The sequence below is a fragment of the Orcinus orca genome, chromosome 4 (genome assembly GCF_937001465.1).
Source record: "Orcinus orca chromosome 4, mOrcOrc1.1, whole genome shotgun sequence".
NCBI lineage: Eukaryota > Metazoa > Chordata > Mammalia > Artiodactyla > Delphinidae > Orcinus > Orcinus orca.
In genome coordinates this window covers 65,853,559-65,874,150 of record NC_064562.1, presented here as the reverse complement: position 1 = coordinate 65,874,150, position 20,592 = coordinate 65,853,559, and the positions used below count along the sequence as shown (strand labels likewise).

The 20,592-nt window shown below is 43.5% G+C and overlaps 2 long non-coding RNA genes across 4 annotated transcripts in view; both read left to right on the top strand.

The window, feature by feature from the left end:
* Positions 1–20,592, top strand: part of LOC125964187 (uncharacterized) — a 1,110,464-nt gene that overhangs the window by 547,109 nt on the left and 542,763 nt on the right. The window lies entirely within an intron of this gene.
* The window catches only part of LOC125964186 (uncharacterized), a 546,888-nt gene continuing 533,486 nt past the window's right edge, over positions 7,191–20,592 (top strand). Inside the window, exon 1 of one of the 2 annotated variants that reach the window (XR_007476913.1) lies at positions 7,191–7,267. This is a non-coding gene — a long non-coding RNA (uncharacterized LOC125964186). Of the gene's footprint in view, positions 7,268–19,802; positions 19,880–20,592 lie in introns of those variants that run through there. The other variant, XR_007476912.1, reaches the window with a different exon arrangement.

Sequence of the window (20,592 nt, the reverse complement as noted above, 5' to 3'; positions counted from 1 at the left end):
TTACAGTGCCCCTGAGCTCCTTTCTTCAACTTGCTTTCTTGTGAGCTGGCGACAGCACCGCAGGATTGCTTCAGGCCCTAGTGTGTTTCCGGCATGGCACGCTCAGCCTTTGGTTAATTCCTCTTCCTGGTGGGAAATGAGAGTTAAATTTGCCCGTCCAGACACCTCCAGCTAGTCTCTCATTGCTTCTCCCTATTCCTGTTCATTTTCCGCAGAAATTGCAAATTGGGCCAAACAGGAGGTTAAAGGCACTGTCTCTCCAAGTGGGGAGAGTGTTTGTAAAGCGTCTGGAATGTTGCACCCGAGTAGCACGGGACGAAAACTGAGACACATTTGAACACGTTTCCCGATCACACGGTGGATCATACTCTGGGTTCCACATGCATGTTTTAGCTGAAGGAAGAATCCCTTAAACCTGGAGAGTTGAGACCCATGGAATGGGTACCATGCAATATGACTTCAAAGGGTCTGCATTTGCTCACCGAACCTCACCAATCCTATCACTGCTGCGTTTATGTCGCTGTACACATGCTTGATTCTCTTTCGGTGACATATAAATACATTGGTTTTAAGATTCTTACTAGTCAGGTATATTCTTAGGCGTTTAATATGGGGTGTTGAGTCCACTTCGTTGAGCAAGCAGTAGCTCTTGTGTATTACATATTTGGCTTATTGAACGGTATCTGTGCTAATTTCAATCTCTGGTTTTATGCAGCACCCCAACTCACCTTTCCCCTTAAGCAAGCATAAGTTGGTGTTCTACATTTGAGACCATGTTCTGTTTTGTAATTCAGTTCCTGTGTAGCCAAGTTTACATTCCGTGTAGTAGTGATATCTTATGATGTTTCTTTTTCTGTGTGACTTATTTCACTTAGAATCATCATACCTGAATCCACTCATTATGCTGCTGCGGGCCTGATGACATACATTTCATTGCTGAGTGATATTTCATTGTACGTAAGTACCACATCTTCTTTATGCATTTATCGCTTTCTGCGATATTGAACTTGTACCGTAAACGAGGTTCTTGTAAACAGTGCCGTCCCAAACTTTGGGGGGGCTGTGTCATTTTGATTTTAATTTCCCTAAGCTATAGGACCATAAGTGGAAGTGCCCTAGGCTCTGTTGCTTTGTTTTTTAGATATTTCAGGAAACACCATACACTTCTCCAGAGTGGCTGTTGGCAATTTACATCCCGCCCATCAGCATAACAAGGCTCCCATTTCTCCATGGCCTGTCCTGCCTTTCTGGATTTTACACTTTTTTCAGATGGCCCTTTTGATCGGGGGCCAGTGAGACTTCATTGTAGTGCAGATTTCCTTTGCCAGCTTGCTTGGTTGGCCAAAAAGCGTGTATGGGTTTTTTCCTGAATATATTCAGGAAAAAACGCATACGCGCTTTTTGGTCAAGTGCATCATTGTGGACGTTCTGCCTCTTTTCCTATGCTTTACATGCATTTCCAATCTACCTCCTGAAATCGGATTCCTGCAATTCTGCCCCGCTTTCAAGTCCTCTTGGCAGACTTACTTCAACATATTTTTGGACGACAGCTGTCATTTATAACTCTGCAGGTTTGTGAATTACAGTGCCCCTGAGCTCCTTTCTTCAACTCGCTTTCTTGTGAGCGGGTCGCGACACCGCAGGATTGCTTCAGGCCCTAGTGTCATTCCGGCATGCCACGTTGAGCCTTTGGTTAATTCCTCTTCCTGGTGGGAAATGAGAGTTAAATTTGCCAGTCCAGAAAACTCCAGCTAGTCTCTGATTGGTTCTCCCTATTCCTGTTGTTTTCCGCAGGAATTGCAAATTGGGCCAAACAGGACGTTAAAGGCACTGTCTCTCCAACTGCGGAGAGTGTTAGTAAAGCTTCTGGAATATTGCACCCGAGTACCAGGGGACGAAAACTGAGACACATTTGAACACGTTTCCCGATCACATGGTGGATCATACTCTGGGTTCCACATGCACGTTTTAGCTGAAGGAAGAATCCCTTAAACCTGTAGATTTGAGACACATAGAATAGGTACCATGCAATATGACTTCAAAGGGTCTGCATTTGCTCACCAATCCTCACCAATCCTATCACTGCTGCGTTTATGCCACTGTGCACATGCTTGATTCTCTTTCGGAGACATATAAATCCATAGGATTTAAGATTCTTACTAGTCATGTATATTCTTAGGCGTTTAATATGGGGTGTTGAGTCCACTTCTTGAGCAAGGAGTAGCTCTTGTCTATTACATAATTGGCTTATGGAACGGTATCTGTGCTAATTTCAATCTCTGGTTTTATGCAGCACCCCAACTCACCTTTCCCCTTAAGCAAGCATAAGTTGGTGTTCTACATTTGGGACCCTGTTCTGTTTTGTAATTCAGATCCTGTGTAGCCAAGTTTACATTCCGTGTAGTAGTGATATCTTATGATGTTTCTTTTTCTGTGTGATTTATTTCACTTAGAATCATCATACCTGAATCCACTCATTATGCTGCTATGGGTCTGATGACATAGATTTCATTGCTGAGTGATACTGCATTATACGTAAGTACCACAACTTCGTTATGCATTTTTCGCTTTCTGTGATATTGAACTTGTACTGTAAACAAGGTTCTTGTAAACAGAGCTGTCCCAAACTTTGGGGTGGCTGTGTCTTTTTTATTTTAATTTCCCTAAGCTATAGGACCATAAGTGGAAGTGCCCTAGGCTCTGTTGCTTTGTTTTTTAGATGTTTCAGGAAACACCATACACTTCTCCAGAGTGGCTGTTGGCAATTTACATCCCGCCCATCAGCATAACAAGGCTCCCAGTTCTCCATGGCCTGTCCTGCATTTCTGGATTTTAGACTTTTCTCTGATGGCCCTTTTGACTGGGGGGCAGTGAGACTTCATTGTAGTGCAGATTTCCTTTGCAAGCTTGCTTGGTTGGCCAAAAAGGCGTATGCATTTTTTCCTGAATATTCAGGAAAAAACGCATATGCCCTTTTTGGCCAAGTGCATCATTGTGGACGTTCTGCCTCTTTTCCTATGCTTTACATGCAATTCCAGTCTACCTCCTGAAATCGGTTTCCTGCAATTCTGCCCACTTTCAAGTCCTCTTGGCAGCCTTACTTCAATATATTTTTCGATGATAGCTGTCATTTATAACTCTGCAGGTTTGTGAATTACAGTGCCCCTGAGCTCCTTTCTTCAACTCGCTTTCTTGTGAGCTGGCCGCAACACGGCAGGATTGCTTCAGGCCCTAGTGTGGTTCCGGCATGGCACGCTGAGCCTTGGTTAATTCCTCTTCCTGGTGGGAAATGAGAGTTAAATTTGCCCGTCCAGACACCTCCAGCTAGTCTCTCAATGGTTCTCCATATTTCTGTTCATTTTCCGCAGAAATTGCAAACTGGGCCAAACAGGAGGTTAAAGGCACTGACTCTCCAAGTGGGGAGAGTGTTAGTAAAGCGTCTGGAATGTTGCACCCGAGTACCAGGGGACGAAAAGTGAGACACATTTGAACACGTTTCCCGATCACACGGTGGATCATACTATGGGTTCCACATGCATGTTTTAGCTGAAGGAAGTGTCCCTTAAAATTGGAGAGTGGAGACCCATGGAATGGGTACCCCGCAATATGATTTCAAAGGGTCTGCATTCGCTCACCGAACCTCACCAATCCTATCACTGCTGCGTTTATGCTGCTGTACACACGCTTGATTCTCTTTTGGAGACATATAAATCCATAGGTTTTAAGATTCTTACTAGTCAGGTATATTCTTAGGCGTTTAATATGGGGTGTAGTGTCCATATCGTTGAGCAAGGAGTAGCTCTTGTCTATTACATATTTGGCTTATGGAATGGTATCTGTGCTAATTTCAATCTCTGGTTTTATGCAGCACCCCAACTCACCTTTCCCCTTAAGCAAGCATAAGTTGGTTTTCTACATTTGAGACGCTGGTCTGTTTTGTAATTCAGTTCCTGTGTAGCCAAGTTTACATTCCGTGTACTAGTGATATAGTATGATGTTTCTTTTTCTGTGTGATTTATTTTGCTTAGAATCATCGAACCTGAATCCACTCATTATGCTGCTACGGGCCTGATGACATAGATTTCTTTGCTGAGTGATATTGCATTGTATGTAAGTACCACAACTTCTTTATCCATTTTTCGCTTTCTGCAATATTGAACTTGTACCGTAAACGAGGTTCTTGTAAACAGAGCCGTCCCAAACTTTGGTGTGGCTGTGTCTTTTTGATTTTAATTTCCCTAAGGTATAGGCCATAATTGGAAGTGCCCTAGGTTCTTTTGCTTTGTTTCTTGGATGTTTCAGGAAACACCACACACTTGTCCAGAGTGGCTGTTGGCAATTTACATCCCGCCCATCAGCATAACAAGGCTCCCAGTTCTCCATCTCCTTTCCTGCCTTTCTGGATTTTACACGTTTTTCAGATGGCTCTTTTGACTGGGGGGCAGTGAGACTTCATTGTAGTGCAGATTTCTTTTGCAAGCTTGCTTGGTTGGCCAAAAAGGGCGTATGCGTTTTTTCCTGAATATATTCAGGAAAAAACGCATACGCACTTTTTGGCCAAGTGCATCATTGTGGACGTTCTGCCTCTTTTCCTATGCTTTACATGCAAATCCAGTCTACCTCCTGAAATCGGTTTCCTGCAATTCTGCACCGCTTTCAAGTCCTCTTGGCAGCCTTACTTCAATATATTTTTGGACGATAGCTGTCATTTATAACTCTGCAGGTTTGTGAATTACAGTGCCCCTGAGCTCCTTTCTTCAACTCGCTTTCTTGTGAGCTGGCTGCAACACCGCAGGATTGCTTCAGGCCCTAGTGTTGTTCCGGCATGGCACGCTGAGCCTTTGGTTAATTCCTCTTCCTGGTGGGAAATGAGAGTTAAATTTGCCCGTCCAGACACCTCCAGCTAGTCTCTCATTGGTTCTCCCTATTCCTGTTTATTTTCCGCAGAAATTGCAAACTGGGCCAAACAGGAGGTTAAAGGCACTGACTCTCCAAGTGGGGAGAGTGTTAGTGAAGCGTCTGGAATGTTGTACCCGTGTACCAGGGTTGAAAACTGAGACACATTTGAACACGTTTCCCGATCACACGGTGGATCATACTCTGGGTTCCACATGCATGTTTTAGCTGAAGGAAGAATCCCTTAAACCTGGAGAGTTGAGACCCATGGAATGGGTACCATGCAATATGACTTCAAAGGGTCTGCATTTGCTCACTGAACCTCACCAATCCTATCACTGCTGCGTTTATGCTGCTGTACACACGCTTGATTCTCTTTCGGAGACATATAAATCCAAAAGTATTAAGATTCTTACAAGTCAGGTATATTCTTAGGCGTTTAATATGGGGTGTTGAGTCCACTTCGTTGAGCAAGGAGTAGCTGTTGTCTATTACATATTTGGCTTATGGAATGGTATCTGTGCTAATTTCAATCTCTGGTTTTATGCAGCACCCCAACTCACCTTTCCCCTTAAGCAAGCATAAGTTGGTGTTCTACATTTGAGACCCTGTTCTGTTTTGTAATTCAGTTCCTGTGTAGCCAAGTTTACATTCCGTTTAGTAGTGATATCTTATGATGTTTCTTTTTCTGTGTGACTTATTACACTTAGAATCATCGTACCTGAATCCACTCATTATGCTGCTATGGGCCTGATGACATAGATTTCATTGCTGAGTGGTATTGCATTGTACGTAAGTACCACAACTTCTTTATCCATTTTTTGCTTTCTGTGATATTAAACTTGTACCATAAACGAGGTTCTTGTAAAGAGAGCCATTCCAAACTTTGGGGTGGCTGTGTCTTTTTGATTTTAATTTCCCTAAGCTATAGGATCATAAGTGGAATTGCCCTAGGCTCTGTTGCTTTGTTTTTTAGATGTTTCAGGAAACACCATACACTTCTCCAGAGTGGTTGTTGGCAATTTACATCCTGCCCATCAGCATAAGAAGGCTCCCAGTTCTCCATGGCCTGGGCTGCCTTTCTGGATTTTACACTTTTTTCAGATGGCCCTTTTGACCAGGGGCAGTGAGACTTCATTTTAGTGCAGATTTCCTTTGCAAGCTTGCTTGGTTGACCAAAAAGGGCGTATGCGTTTTTTCCTGAATATATTCAGGAAAAAACGCATACGCCCTTTTTGGCCAAGTGCATCATTGTGGACGTTCTGCCTCTTTTCCTATGCTTTACATTCAATTCCAGTCTACCTCCTGAAATCGGTTTCCTGCAATTCTGCCCCGCTTTCAAGTCCACTTGGCAGCCTTACTTCAATATGTTTTTGGACGATAGCTGGCATTTATATCTCTGCAGGTTTGTGAATTACAGTGCCCCTGAGCTCCTTTCTTCAACTCGCTTTCTTGTGAGCTAGCCGCAACACCGCAGGATTGCTTCAGGCCCTAGTGTGGTTCCAGCATGGCACGCTGAGCCTTTGATTAATTCCTCTTCCTGGTAGGAAATGAGAGTTAAATTTGCCCGTCCAGACACCTCCAGCTAGTCTCTCATTGGTTCTTCCTATTCCTGTTCATTTTCCGCAGAAATTGCAAACTGGGCCAAACAGGAGGTTAAAGGCACTGACTCTCCAAGTGGGGAGAGTGTTAGTAAAGCGTCTAGAATGTTGCACCTGAGTACCAGGGGACGAAAAGTGAGACACATTTGAACACATTTCCCGATCACACGGTGGATCATACTCTGGGTTCCACATGCATGTTTTAGCTGAAGGAAGTGTCCCTTAAAATTGGAGAGTGGAGACCCATGGAATGGGTACCCCGCAATATGATTTCAAAGGGTCTGCATTCGCTCACCGAACCTCACCAATCCTATCACTGCTGCATATATGCTGCTGTACACACGCTTGATTCTCTTTTGGAGACATATAAATCCATAGGTTTTAAGATTCTTACTAGTCAGGTATATTCTTAGGCGTTTAATATGGGGTGTAGTGTCCATTTCGTTGAGCAAGGAGTAGCTCTTGTCTATTACATATTTGGCTTATGGAATGGTATCTGTGCTAATTTCAATCTCTGGTTTTATGCAGCACCCCAACTCACCTTTCCCCTTAAGCAAGCATAAGTTGGTGTTCTACATTTGGGACCCTGTTCTGTTTTGTAATTCAGATCCTGTGTAGCCAAGTTTACATTCCGTGTAGTAGTGATATCTTATGATGTTTCTTTTTCTGTGTGATTTATTTCACTTAGAATCATCATACCTGAATCCACTCATTATGCTGCTACGGGTCTGATGACATAGATTTCATTGCTGAGTGTTACTGCATTATACGTAAGTACCACAACTTCGTTATCCATTTTTCGCTTTCTGTGATATTGAACTTGTACGGTAAACAAGGTTCTTGTAAACAGAGCTGTCCCAAACTTTGGGGTGGCTGTATCTTTTTGATTTTAATTTCCCTAAGCTATAGGACCATAAGTGGAAGTGCCCTAGGCTCTGTTGCTTTGTTTTTTAGATGTTTCAGGAAACACCATACACTTCTCCAGAGTGGCTGTTGGCAATTTACATCCCACCCATCAGCATAACAAGGCTCCCAGTTCTCCATGGCCTGTCCTGCCTTTCTGGATTTTAGACTTTTGTCAGATGGCCCTTTTGACTGGGGGGCAGTGAGACTTCATTGTAGTGCAGATTTCCTTTGCAAGCTTGCTTGGTTGGCCAAAAAGGCGTATGCATTTTTTCCTGAATATTCAGGAAAAAACGCATACGCCCTTTTTGGCCAAGTGCATCATTGTGGACGTTCTGCCTCTTTTCCTATGCTTTACATGCAATTCCAGTCTACCTCCTGAAATCGGTTTCCTGCAATTCTGCCCACTTTCATGTCCTCTTGGCAGCCTTACTTCAATATATTTTTCGATGATAGCTGTCATTTATAACTCTGCAGGTTTGTGAATGACAGTGCCCCTGAGCTCCTTTTTTCAACTCGCTTTCTTGTGAGCTGGCCGCAACACGGCAGGATTGCTTCAGGCCCTAGTGTGGTTCCGGCATGGCACGCTGAGCCTTGGTTAATTCCTCTTCCTGGTGGGAAATGAGAGTTAAATTTGCCCGTCCAGACACCTCCAGCTAGTCTCTCATTTGTTCTCCATATTTCTGTTCATTTTCCGCAGAAATTGCAAACTGGGCCAAACAGGAGGTTAAAGGCACTGACTCCAAGTGGGGAGAGTGTTAGTAAAGCGTCTAGAATGTTGCACCCGAGTACCAGGGGACGAAAAGTGAGACACATTTGAACACGTTTCCCGATCACACGGTGGATCATACTCTGGGTTCCGCATGCATGTTTTAGCTGAAGGAAGTGTCCCTTAAAATTGGAGAGTGGAGACCCATGGAATGGGTACCCCGCAATATGATTTCAAAGGGTCTGCATTCGCTCACCGAACCTCACCAATCCTATCACTGCTGCATATATGCTGCTGTACACACGCTTGATTCTCTTTTGGAGACATATAAATCCATAGGTTTTAAGATTCTTACTAGTCAGGTATATTCTTAGGCGTTTAATATGGGGTGTAGTGTCCATTTCGTTGAGCAAGGAGTAGCTCTTGTCTATTACATATTTGGCTTATGGAATGGTATCTGTGCTAATTTCAATCTCTGGTTTTATGCAGCACCCCAACTCACCTTTCCCCTTAAGCAAGCATAAGTTGGTTTTCTACATTTGAGACCCTGGTCTGTTTTGTAATTCAGTTCCTGTGTAGCCAAGTTTACATTCCGTGTACTAGTGATATAGTATGATGTTTCTTTTTCTGTGTGACTTATTTCACTTAGAATCATCGTATCTGAATCCACTCATTATGCTGCTACGGGCCTGATGACATAGATTTCATTGCTGAGTGATATTGCATCGTACGTAAGTACCACAACTTCTTTATCCATTTTTCACTTTCTGTGATATTGAACTTGTACCGTAAACAAGGTTCTTGTAAACAGAGCCGTCCCAAACTTTGGGGTGGCTGTGTCTTTTTGATTTTAATTTCCCTAAGCTATAGGACCATAAGTGGAAGTGCCCTAGGCTCTGTTGGTTTGTTTCTTGGATGTTTCAGGAAACACCACACACTTGTCCAGAGTGGCTGTTGGCAATTTACATCCCACCCATAAGCATAACAAGGCTCCCAGTTCTCCATGGCCTGTCCTGCCTTTCTGGATTTTACACTTTTTTCAGATGGCCCTTTTGACCGGGGGGCAGTGAGACTTCATTGTAGTGCAGATTTCATTTGCAAGCTTGCTTGGTTGGCCAAAAAGGGCGTATGCGTTTTTTCCTGAATATATTCAGATTAAAACTCATACGCCCTTTTTGGCCAAGTGCATCATTGTGGACGTTCTGCCTCTTTTCCTATGCTTTACATGCAATTCCAGTCTACCTCCTGAAATCGGATTCCTGCAATTCTGCCCCGCTTTCAAGTCCTCTTGGCAGACTTACTTCAACATATTTTTGGACGACAGCTGTCATTTATAACTCTGCAGGTTTGTGAATTACAGTGCCCCTGAGCTCCTTTCTTCAACTCGCTTTCTTGTGAGCGGGTCGCGACACCGCAGGATTGCTTCAGGCCCTAGTGTCATTCCGGCATGCCACGTTGAGCCTTTGGTTAATTCCTCTTCCTGGTGGGAAATGAGAGTTAAATTTGCCAGTCCAGAAAACTCCAGCTAGTCTCTGATTGGTTCTCCCTATTCCTGTTGTTTTCCGCAGGAATTGCAAATTGGGCCAAACAGGACGTTAAAGGCACTGTCTCTCCAACTGCGGAGAGTGTTAGTAAAGCTTCTGGAATATTGCACCCGAGTACCAGGGGACGAAAACTGAGACACATTTGAACACGTTTCCCGATCACATGGTGGATCATACTCTGGGTTCCACATGCACGTTTTAGCTGAAGGAAGAATCCCTTAAACCTGTAGATTTGAGACACATAGAATAGGTACCATGCAATATGACTTCAAAGGGTCTGCATTTGCTCACCAATCCTCACCAATCCTATCACTGCTGCGTTTATGCCACTGTGCACATGCTTGATTCTCTTTCGGAGACATATAAATCCATAGGATTTAAGATTCTTACTAGTCATGTATATTCTTAGGCGTTTAATATGGGGTGTTGAGTCCACTTCTTGAGCAAGGAGTAGCTCTTGTCTATTACATAATTGGCTTATGGAACGGTATCTGTGCTAATTTCAATCTCTGGTTTTATGCAGCACCCCAACTCACCTTTCCCCTTAAGCAAGCATAAGTTGGTGTTCTACATTTGGGACCCTGTTCTGTTTTGTAATTCAGATCCTGTGTAGCCAAGTTTACATTCCGTGTAGTAGTGATATCTTATGATGTTTCTTTTTCTGTGTGATTTATTTCACTTAGAATCATCATACCTGAATCCACTCATTATGCTGCTATGGGTCTGATGACATAGATTTCATTGCTGAGTGATACTGCATTATACGTAAGTACCACAACTTCGTTATGCATTTTTCGCTTTCTGTGATATTGAACTTGTACTGTAAACAAGGTTCTTGTAAACAGAGCTGTCCCAAACTTTGGGGTGGCTGTGTCTTTTTGATTTTAATTTCCCTAAGCTATAGGACCATAAGTGGAAGTGCCCTAGGCTCTGTTGCTTTGTTTTTTAGATGTTTCAGGAAACACCATACACTTCTCCAGAGTGGCTGTTGGCAATTTACATCCCACCCATCAGCATAACAAGGCTCCCAGTTCTCCATGGCCTGTCCTGCCTTTCTGGATTTTAGACTTTTGTCAGATGGCCCTTTTGACTGGGGGGCAGTGAGACTTCATTGTAGTGCAGATTTCCTTTGCAAGCTTGCTTGGTTGGCCAAAAAGGCGTATGCATTTTTTCCTGAATATTCAGGAAAAAACGCATACGCCCTTTTTGGCCAAGTGCATCATTGTGGACGTTCTGCCTCTTTTCCTATGCTTTACATGCAATTCCAGTCTACCTCCTGAAATCGGTTTCCTGCAATTCTGCCCACTTTCATGTCCTCTTGGCAGCCTTACTTCAATATATTTTTCGATGATAGCTGTCATTTATAACTCTGCAGGTTTGTGAATGACAGTGCCCCTGAGCTCCTTTTTTCAACTCGCTTTCTTGTGAGCTGGCCGCAACACGGCAGGATTGCTTCAGGCCCTAGTGTGGTTCCGGCATGGCACGCTGAGCCTTGGTTAATTCCTCTTCCTGGTGGGAAATGAGAGTTAAATTTGCCCGTCCAGACACCTCCAGCTAGTCTCTCATTTGTTCTCCATATTTCTGTTCATTTTCCGCAGAAATTGCAAACTGGGCCAAACAGGAGGTTAAAGGCACTGACTCCAAGTGGGGAGAGTGTTAGTAAAGCGTCTAGAATGTTGCACCCGAGTACCAGGGGACGAAAAGTGAGACACATTTGAACACGTTTCCCGATCACACGGTGGATCATACTCTGGGTTCCGCATGCATGTTTTAGCTGAAGGAAGTGTCCCTTAAAATTGGAGAGTGGAGACCCATGGAATGGGTACCCCGCAATATGATTTCAAAGGGTCTGCATTCGCTCACCGAACCTCACCAATCCTATCACTGCTGCATATATGCTGCTGTACACACGCTTGATTCTCTTTTGGAGACATATAAATCCATAGGTTTTAAGATTCTTACTAGTCAGGTATATTCTTAGGCGTTTAATATGGGGTGTAGTGTCCATTTCGTTGAGCAAGGAGTAGCTCTTGTCTATTACATATTTGGCTTATGGAATGGTATCTGTGCTAATTTCAATCTCTGGTTTTATGCAGCACCCCAACTCACCTTTCCCCTTAAGCAAGCATAAGTTGGTTTTCTACATTTGAGACCCTGGTCTGTTTTGTAATTCAGTTCCTGTGTAGCCAAGTTTACATTCCGTGTACTAGTGATATAGTATGATGTTTCTTTTTCTGTGTGACTTATTTCACTTAGAATCATCGTATCTGAATCCACTCATTATGCTGCTACGGGCCTGATGACATAGATTTCATTGCTGAGTGATATTGCATCGTACGTAAGTACCACAACTTCTTTATCCATTTTTCACTTTCTGTGATATTGAACTTGTACCGTAAACAAGGTTCTTGTAAACAGAGCCGTCCCAAACTTTGGGGTGGCTGTGTCTTTTTGATTTTAATTTCCCTAAGCTATAGGACCATAAGTGGAAGTGCCCTAGGCTCTGTTGGTTTGTTTCTTGGATGTTTCAGGAAACACCACACACTTGTCCAGAGTGGCTGTTGGCAATTTACATCCCACCCATAAGCATAACAAGGCTCCCAGTTCTCCATGGCCTGTCCTGCCTTTCTGGATTTTACACTTTTTTCAGATGGCCCTTTTGACCGGGGGGCAGTGAGACTTCATTGTAGTGCAGATTTCATTTGCAAGCTTGCTTGGTTGGCCAAAAAGGGCGTAGGCGTTTTTTCCTGAATATATTCAGATTAAAACTCATACGCCCTTTTTGGCCAAGTGCATCATTGTGGACGTTCTGCCTCTTTTCCTATGCTTTACATGCAATTCCAGTCTACCTCCTGAAATCGGATTCCTGCAATTCTGCCCCGCTTTCAAGTCCTCTTGGCAGACTTACTTCAACATATTTTTGGACGACAGCTGTCATTTATAACTCTGCAGGTTTGTGAATTACAGTGCCCCTGAGCTCCTTTCTTCAACTCGCTTTCTTGTGAGCGGGTCGCGACACCGCAGGATTGCTTCAGGCCCTAGTGTCATTCCGGCATGCCACGTTGAGCCTTTGGTTAATTCCTCTTCCTGGTGGGAAATGAGAGTTAAATTTGCCAGTCCAGAAAACTCCAGCTAGTCTCTGATTGGTTCTCCCTATTCCTGTTGTTTTCCACAGGAATTGCAAATTGGGCCAAACAGGACGTTAAAGGCACTGTCTCTCCAACTGCGGAGAGTGTTAGTAAAGCTTCTGGAATATTGCACCCGAGTACCAGGGGACGAAAACTGAGACACATTTGAACACGTTTCCCGATCACATGGTGGATCATACTCTGGGTTCCACATGCACGTTTTAGCTGAAGGAAGAATCCCTTAAACCTGTAGATTTGAGACACATAGAATAGGTACCATGCAATATGACTTCAAAGGGTATGCATTTGCTCACCAATCCTCACCAATCCTATCACTGCTGCGTTTATGCCACTGTGCACATGCTTGATTCTCTTTCGGAGACATATAAATCCATAGGATTTAAGATTCTTACTAGTCATGTATATTCTTAGGCGTTTAATATGGGGTGTTGAGTCCACTTCTTGAGCAAGGAGTAGCTCTTGTCTATTACATAATTGGCTTATGGAACGGTATCTGTGCTAATTTCAATCTCTGGTTTTATGCAGCACCCCAACTCACCTTTCCCCTTAAGCAAGCATAAGTTGGTGTTCTACATTTGGGACCCTGTTCTGTTTTGTAATTCAGATCCTGTGTAGCCAAGTTTACATTCCGTGTAGTAGTGATATCTTATGATGTTTCTTTTTCTGTGTGATTTATTTCACTTAGAATCATCATACCTGAATCCACTCATTATGCTGCTATGGGTCTGATGACATAGATTTCATTGCTGAGTGATACTGCATTATACGTAAGTACCACAACTTCGTTATGCATTTTTCGCTTTCTGTGATATTGAACTTGTACTGTAAACAAGGTTCTTGTAAACAGAGCTGTCCCAAACTTTGGGGTGGCTGTGTCTTTTTTATTTTAATTTCCCTAAGCTATAGGACCATAAGTGGAAGTGCCCTAGGCTCTGTTGCTTTGTTTTTTAGATGTTTCAGGAAACACCATACACTTCTCCAGAGTGGCTGTTGGCAATTTACATCCCGCCCATCAGCATAACAAGGCTCCCAGTTCTCCATGGCCGGTCCTGCATTTCTGGATTTTAGACTTTTCTCTGATGGCCCTTTTGACTGGGGGGCAGTGAGACTTCATTGTAGTGCAGATTTCCTTTGCAAGCTTGCTTGGTTGGCCAAAAAGGCGTATGCATTTTTTCCTGAATATTCAGGAAAAAACGCATATGCCCTTTTTGGCCAAGTGCATCATTGTGGACGTTCTGCCTCTTTTCCTATGCTTTACATGCAATTCCAGTCTACCTCCTGAAATCGGTTTCCTGCAATTCTGCCCACTTTCAAGTCCTCTTGGCAGCCTTACTTCAATATATTTTTCGATGATAGCTGTCATTTATAACTCTGCAGGTTTGTGAATTACAGTGCCCCTGAGCTCCTTTCTTCAACTCGCTTTCTTGTGAGCTGGCCGCAACACGGCAGGATTGCTTCAGGCCCTAGTGTGGTTCCGGCATGGCACGCTGAGCCTTGGTTAATTCCTCTTCCTGGTGGGAAATGAGAGTTAAATTTGCCCGTCCAGACACCTCCAGCTAGTCTCTCAATGGTTCTCCATATTTCTGTTCATTTTCCGCAGAAATTGCAAACTGGGCCAAACAGGAGGTTAAAGGCACTGACTCTCCAAGTGGGGAGAGTGTTAGTAAAGCGTCTGGAATGTTGCACCCGAGTACCAGGGGACGAAAAGTGAGACACATTTGAACACGTTTCCCGATCACACGGTGGATCATACTATGGGTTCCACATGCATGTTTTAGCTGAAGGAAGTGTCCCTTAAAATTGGAGAGTGGAGACCCATGGAATGGGTACCCCGCAATATGATTTCAAAGGGTCTGCATTCGCTCACCGAACCTCACCAATCCTATCACTGCTGCGTTTATGCTGCTGTACACACGCTTGATTCTCTTTTGGAGACATATAAATCCATAGGTTTTAAGATTCTTACTAGTCAGGTATATTCTTAGGCGTTTAATATGGGGTGTAGTGTCCATATCGTTGAGCAAGGAGTAGCTCTTGTCTATTACATATTTGGCTTATGGAATGGTATCTGTGCTAATTTCAATCTCTGGTTTTATGCAGCACCCCAACTCACCTTTCCCCTTAAGCAAGCATAAGTTGGTTTTCTACATTTGAGACGCTGGTCTGTTTTGTAATTCAGTTCCTGTGTAGCCAAGTTTACATTCCGTGTACTAGTGATATAGTATGATGTTTCTTTTTCTGTGTGATTTATTTTGCTTAGAATCATCGAACCTGAATCCACTCATTATGCTGCTACGGGCCTGATGACATAGATTTCTTTGCTGAGTGATATTGCATTGTATGTAAGTACCACAACTTCTTTATCCATTTTTCGCTTTCTGCAATATTGAACTTGTACCGTAAACGAGGTTCTTGTAAACAGAGCCGTCCCAAACTTTGGTGTGGCTGTGTCTTTTTGATTTTAATTTCCCTAAGGTATAGGCCATAATTGGAAGTGCCCTAGGTTCTTTTGCTTTGTTTCTTGGATGTTTCAGGAAACACCACACACTTGTCCAGAGTGGCTGTTGGCAATTTACATCCCGCCCATCAGCATAACAAGGCTCCCAGTTCTCCATCTCCTTTCCTGCCTTTCTGGATTTTACACGTTTTTCAGATGGCTCTTTTGACTGGGGGGCAGTGAGACTTCATTGTAGTGCAGATTTCTTTTGCAAGCTTGCTTGGTTGGCCAAAAAGGGCGTATGCGTTTTTTCCTGAATATATTCAGGAAAAAACGCATACGCACTTTTTGGCCAAGTGCATCATTGTGGACGTTCTGCCTCTTTTCCTATGCTTTACATGCAAATCCAGTCTACCTCCTGAAATCGGTTTCCTGCAATTCTGCACCGCTTTCAAGTCCTCTTGGCAGCCTTACTTCAATATATTTTTGGACGATAGCTGTCATTTATAACTCTGCAGGTTTGTGAATTACAGTGCCCCTGAGCTCCTTTCTTCAACTCGCTTTCTTGTGAGCTGGCTGCAACACCGCAGGATTGCTTCAGGCCCTAGTGTTGTTCCGGCATGGCACGCTGAGCCTTTGGTTAATTCCTCTTCCTGGTGGGAAATGAGAGTTAAATTTGCCCGTCCAGACACCTCCAGCTAGTCTCTCATTGGTTCTCCCTATTCCTGTTTATTTTCCGCAGAAATTGCAAACTGGGCCAAACAGGAGGTTAAAGGCACTGACTCTCCAAGTGGGGAGAGTGTTAGTGAAGCGTCTGGAATGTTGTACCCGTGTACCAGGGTTGAAAACTGAGACACATTTGAACACGTTTCCCGATCACACGGTGGATCATACTCTGGGTTCCACATGCATGTTTTAGCTGAAGGAAGAATCCCTTAAACCTGGAGAGTTGAGACCCATGGAATGGGTACCATGCAATATGACTTCAAAGGGTCTGCATTTGCTCACTGAACCTCACCAATCCTATCACTGCTGCGTTTATGCTGCTGTACACACGCTTGATTCTCTTTCGGAGACATATAAATCCATAAGTATTAAGATTCTTACAAGTCAGGTATATTCTTAGGCGTTTAATATGGGGTGTTGAGTCCACTTCGTTGAGCAAGGAGTAGCTGTTGTCTATTACATATTTGGCTTATGGAATGGTATCTGTGCTAATTTCAATCTCTGGTTTTATGCAGCACCCCAACTCACCTTTCCCCTTAAGCAAGCATAAGTTGGTGTTCTACATTTGAGACCCTGTTCTGTTTTGTAATTCAGTTCCTGTGTAGCCAAGTTTACATTCCGTTTAGTAGTGATATCTTATGATGTTTCTTTTTCTCTGTGACTTATTACACTTAGAATCATCGTACCTGAATCCACTCATTATGCTGCTATGGGCCTGATGACATAGATTTCATTGCTGAGTGGTATTGCATTGTACGTAAGTACCACAACTTCTTTATCCATTTTTTGCTTTCTGTGATATTAAACTTGTACCATAAACGAGGTTCTTGTAAAGAGAGCCATTCCAAACTTTGGGGTGGCTGTGTCTTTTTGATTTTAATTTCCCTAAGCTATAGGATCATAAGTGGAATTGCCCTAGGCTCTGTTGCTTTGTTTTTTAGATGTTTCAGGAAACACCATACACTTCTCCAGAGTGGTTGTTGGCAATTTACATCCTGCCCATCAGCATAAGAAGGCTCCCAGTTCTCCATGGCCTGGGCTGCCTTTCTGGATTTTACACTTTTTTCAGATGGCCCTTTTGACCGGGGGCAGTGAGACTTCATTTTAGTGCAGATTTCCTTTGCAAGCTTGCTTGGTTGACCAAAAAGGGCGTATGCGTTTTTTCCTGAATATATTCAGGAAAAAACGCATACGCCCTTTTTGGCCAAGTGCATCATTGTGGACGTTCTGCCTCTTTTCCTATGCTTTACATTCAATTCCAGTCTACCTCCTGAAATCGGTTTCCTGCAATTCTGCCCCGCTTTCAAGTCCACTTGGCAGCCTTACTTCAATATGTTTTTGGATGATAGCTGGCATTTATATCTCTGCAGGTTTGTGAATTACAGTGCCCCTGAGCTCCTTTCTTCAACTCGCTTTCTTGTGAGCTAGCCGCAACACCGCAGGATTGCTTCAGGCCCTAGTGTGGTTCCAGCATGGCACGCTGATTCTTTGATTAATTCCTCTTCCTGGTAGGAAATGAGAGTTAAATTTGCCCGTCCAGACACCTCCAGCTAGTCTCTCATTGGTTCTTCCTATTCCTGTTCATCTTACGCAGAAATTGCAAACTGGGCCAAACAGGAGGTTAAAGGCACTGACTCTCTAAGTGGGGAGAGTGTTAGTAAAGCGTCTGGAATGTTGCACCCGAACACCAGGGGACGAAAACTGAGACACATTTGAACACGTTTCCCGATCACATGGTGCATCATACTCTGGGTTCCACATGCATGTTTTAGCTGAAAGAAGAATCCCTTAAACCTGGAGAGTTGAGACCCATGGAATGGGTACCATGCAATATGACTTCAAAGGGTCTGCATTTGCTCACCGATCCTCACCAATCCTATCACTGCTGCGCATATGCCGCTGTACACACGCTTGATTCTCTTTCGGAGACATATAAATCCATAGGTTTTAAGATTCTTACCAGTCAGGTATATTCTTAGGCGTTTAATATGGGGTGTTCAGTCCACTCCGTTGAGCAAGGAGTAGCTCTTGTCTATTACATATTTGGCTTATGGAACGGTATCTGTGCTAATTTCAATCTCTGGTTTTATGCAGCAGCCCAACTCACCTTTACCTTAAGCAAGCATAAGTTGGTGTTCTACATTTGAGACCCTGTTCTGTTTTGTAATTCAGTTCCTGTGTAGCCAAGTTTACATTCCATGTATTAGTGATATCTTATGATGTTTCTTTTTCTGTGTGACTTATTTCACTTAGAATCATCGTATCTGAATCCACTCATTATGCTGCTACGGGCCTGATGACATAGATTTCATTGCTGAGTGATATTGCATTGTACGTAAGTACCACAACTTCGTTATCCATTTTTCGCTTTCTGTGATATTGAACTTGTACCGTAAACAAGGTTCTTGTAAACAGAGCCGTCCCAAACTTTGGGGTGGCTGTGTCTTTTTGATTTTAATTTCCCTAAGCTATAGGACCATAAGTGGAAGTGCCCTAGGCTCTGTTGCTTTGTTTTTTGGATGTTTCAGGAAACACCATACACTTCTCCAGAGTGGCTGTTGGCAATTTACGTCCCACCCATCAACATAACAGGGCTCCCAGTTCTCCATGGCCTCTCCTGCCTTTCTGGATTTTACACTTTTGTCATATGGCCCTTTTGACCGGCGGGCAGTGAGACTTCATTGTAGTGCAGATTTCCTTTGCAAGCTTGCTTGGTTGGCCAAAAAGGGTGTTTGCGTTTTTTCCTGAATATATTCAGGAAAAAACGCATATGCCCTTTTTGGCCAAGTGCATCATTGTGGACGTTCTGCCTCTTTTCCTATGCTTTACATGCAATTCCATTCTACCTCCTGAAATCGGTTTCCTGCAATTCTGCCCCGCATTCCAATCCTCTTGGCAGCCTTACTTCAACATATTTTGGGACGATAGCTGTCATTTATAACTCTGCAGGTTTGTGAATGACAGTGCCCCTGAGCTCCTTTTTTCAACTCGCTTTCTTGTGAGCTGGCCGCAACACCGCAGGATTGCTTCAGGCCCTAGTGTGGTTCCGGCATGGCACGCTGAGCCTTGGTTAATTCCTCTTCCTGGTGGGAAATGAGAGTTAAATTTGCCCGTCCAGACACCTCCAGCTAGTCTCTCATTTGTTCTCCATATTTCTGTTCATTTTCCGCAGAAATTGCAAACTGGGCCAAACAGGAGGTTAAAGGCACTGACTCTCCAAGTGGGGAGAGTGTTAGTAAAGCGTCTAGAATGTTGCACCTGAGTACCAGGGGACGAAAAGTGAGACACATTTGAACACGTTTCCCGATCACACGGTGGATCATACTCTGGGTTCCACATGCATGTTTTAGCTGAAGGAAGTGTCCCTTAAAATTGGAGAGTGGAGACCCATGGAATGGGTACCCCGCAATATGATTTCAAAGGGTCTGCATTCGCTCACCGAACCTCACCAATCCTATCACTGCTGCATATATGCTGCTGTACACACGCTTGATTCTCTTTTGGAGACATATAAATCCATAGGTTTTAAGATTCTTACTAGTCAGGTATATTCTTAGGCGTTTAATATGGGGTGTAGTGTCCATTTCGTTGAGCAAGGAGTAGCTCTTGTCTATTACATATTTGGCTTATGGAATGGTATCTGTGCTAATTTCAATCTCTGGTTTTATGCAGCACCCCAACTCACCTTTCCCCTTAAGCAAGCATAAGTTGGTGTTCTACATTTGGGACCCTGTTCTGTTTTGTAATTCAGATCCTGTGTAGCCAAGTTTACATTCCGTGTAGTAGTGATATCTTATGATGTTTCTTTTTCTGTGTGATTTATTTCACTTAGAATCATCATACCTGAATCCACTCATTATGCTGCTACGGGTCTGATGACATAGATTTCATTGCTGAGTGTTACTGCATTATACGTAAGTACCACAACTTCGTTATCCATTTTTCGCTTTCTGTGATATTGAACTTGTACGGTAAACAAGGTTCTTGTAAACAGAGCTGTCCCAAACTTTGGGGTGGCTGTATCTTTTTGATTTTAATTTCCCTAAGCTATAGGACCATAAGTGGAAGTGCCCTAGGCTCTGTTGCTTTGTTTTTTAGATGTTTCAGGAAACACCATACACTTCTCCAGAGTGGCTGTTGGCAATTTACATCCCACCCATCAGCATAACAAGGCTCCCAGTTCTCCATGGCCTGTCCTGCCTTTCTGGATTTTAGACTTTTGTCAGATGGCCCTTTTGACTGGGGGGCAGTGAGACTTCATTGTAGTGCAGATTTCCTTTGCAAGCTTGCTTGGTTGGCCAAAAAGGCGTATGCATTTTTTCCTGAATATTCAGGAAAAAACGCATACGCCCTTTTTGGCCAAGTGCATCATTGTGGACGTTCTGCCTCTTTTCCTATGCTTTACATGCAATTCCAGTCTACCTCCTGAAATCGGTTTCCTGCAATTCTGCCCACTTTCATGTCCTCTTGGCAGCCTTACTTCAATATATTTTTCGATGATAGCTGTCATTTATAACTCTGCAGGTTTGTGAATGACAGTGCCCCTGAGCTCCTTTTTTCAACTCGCTTTCTTGTGAGCTGGCCGCAACACGGCAGGATTGCTTCAGGCCCTAGTGTGGTTCCGGCA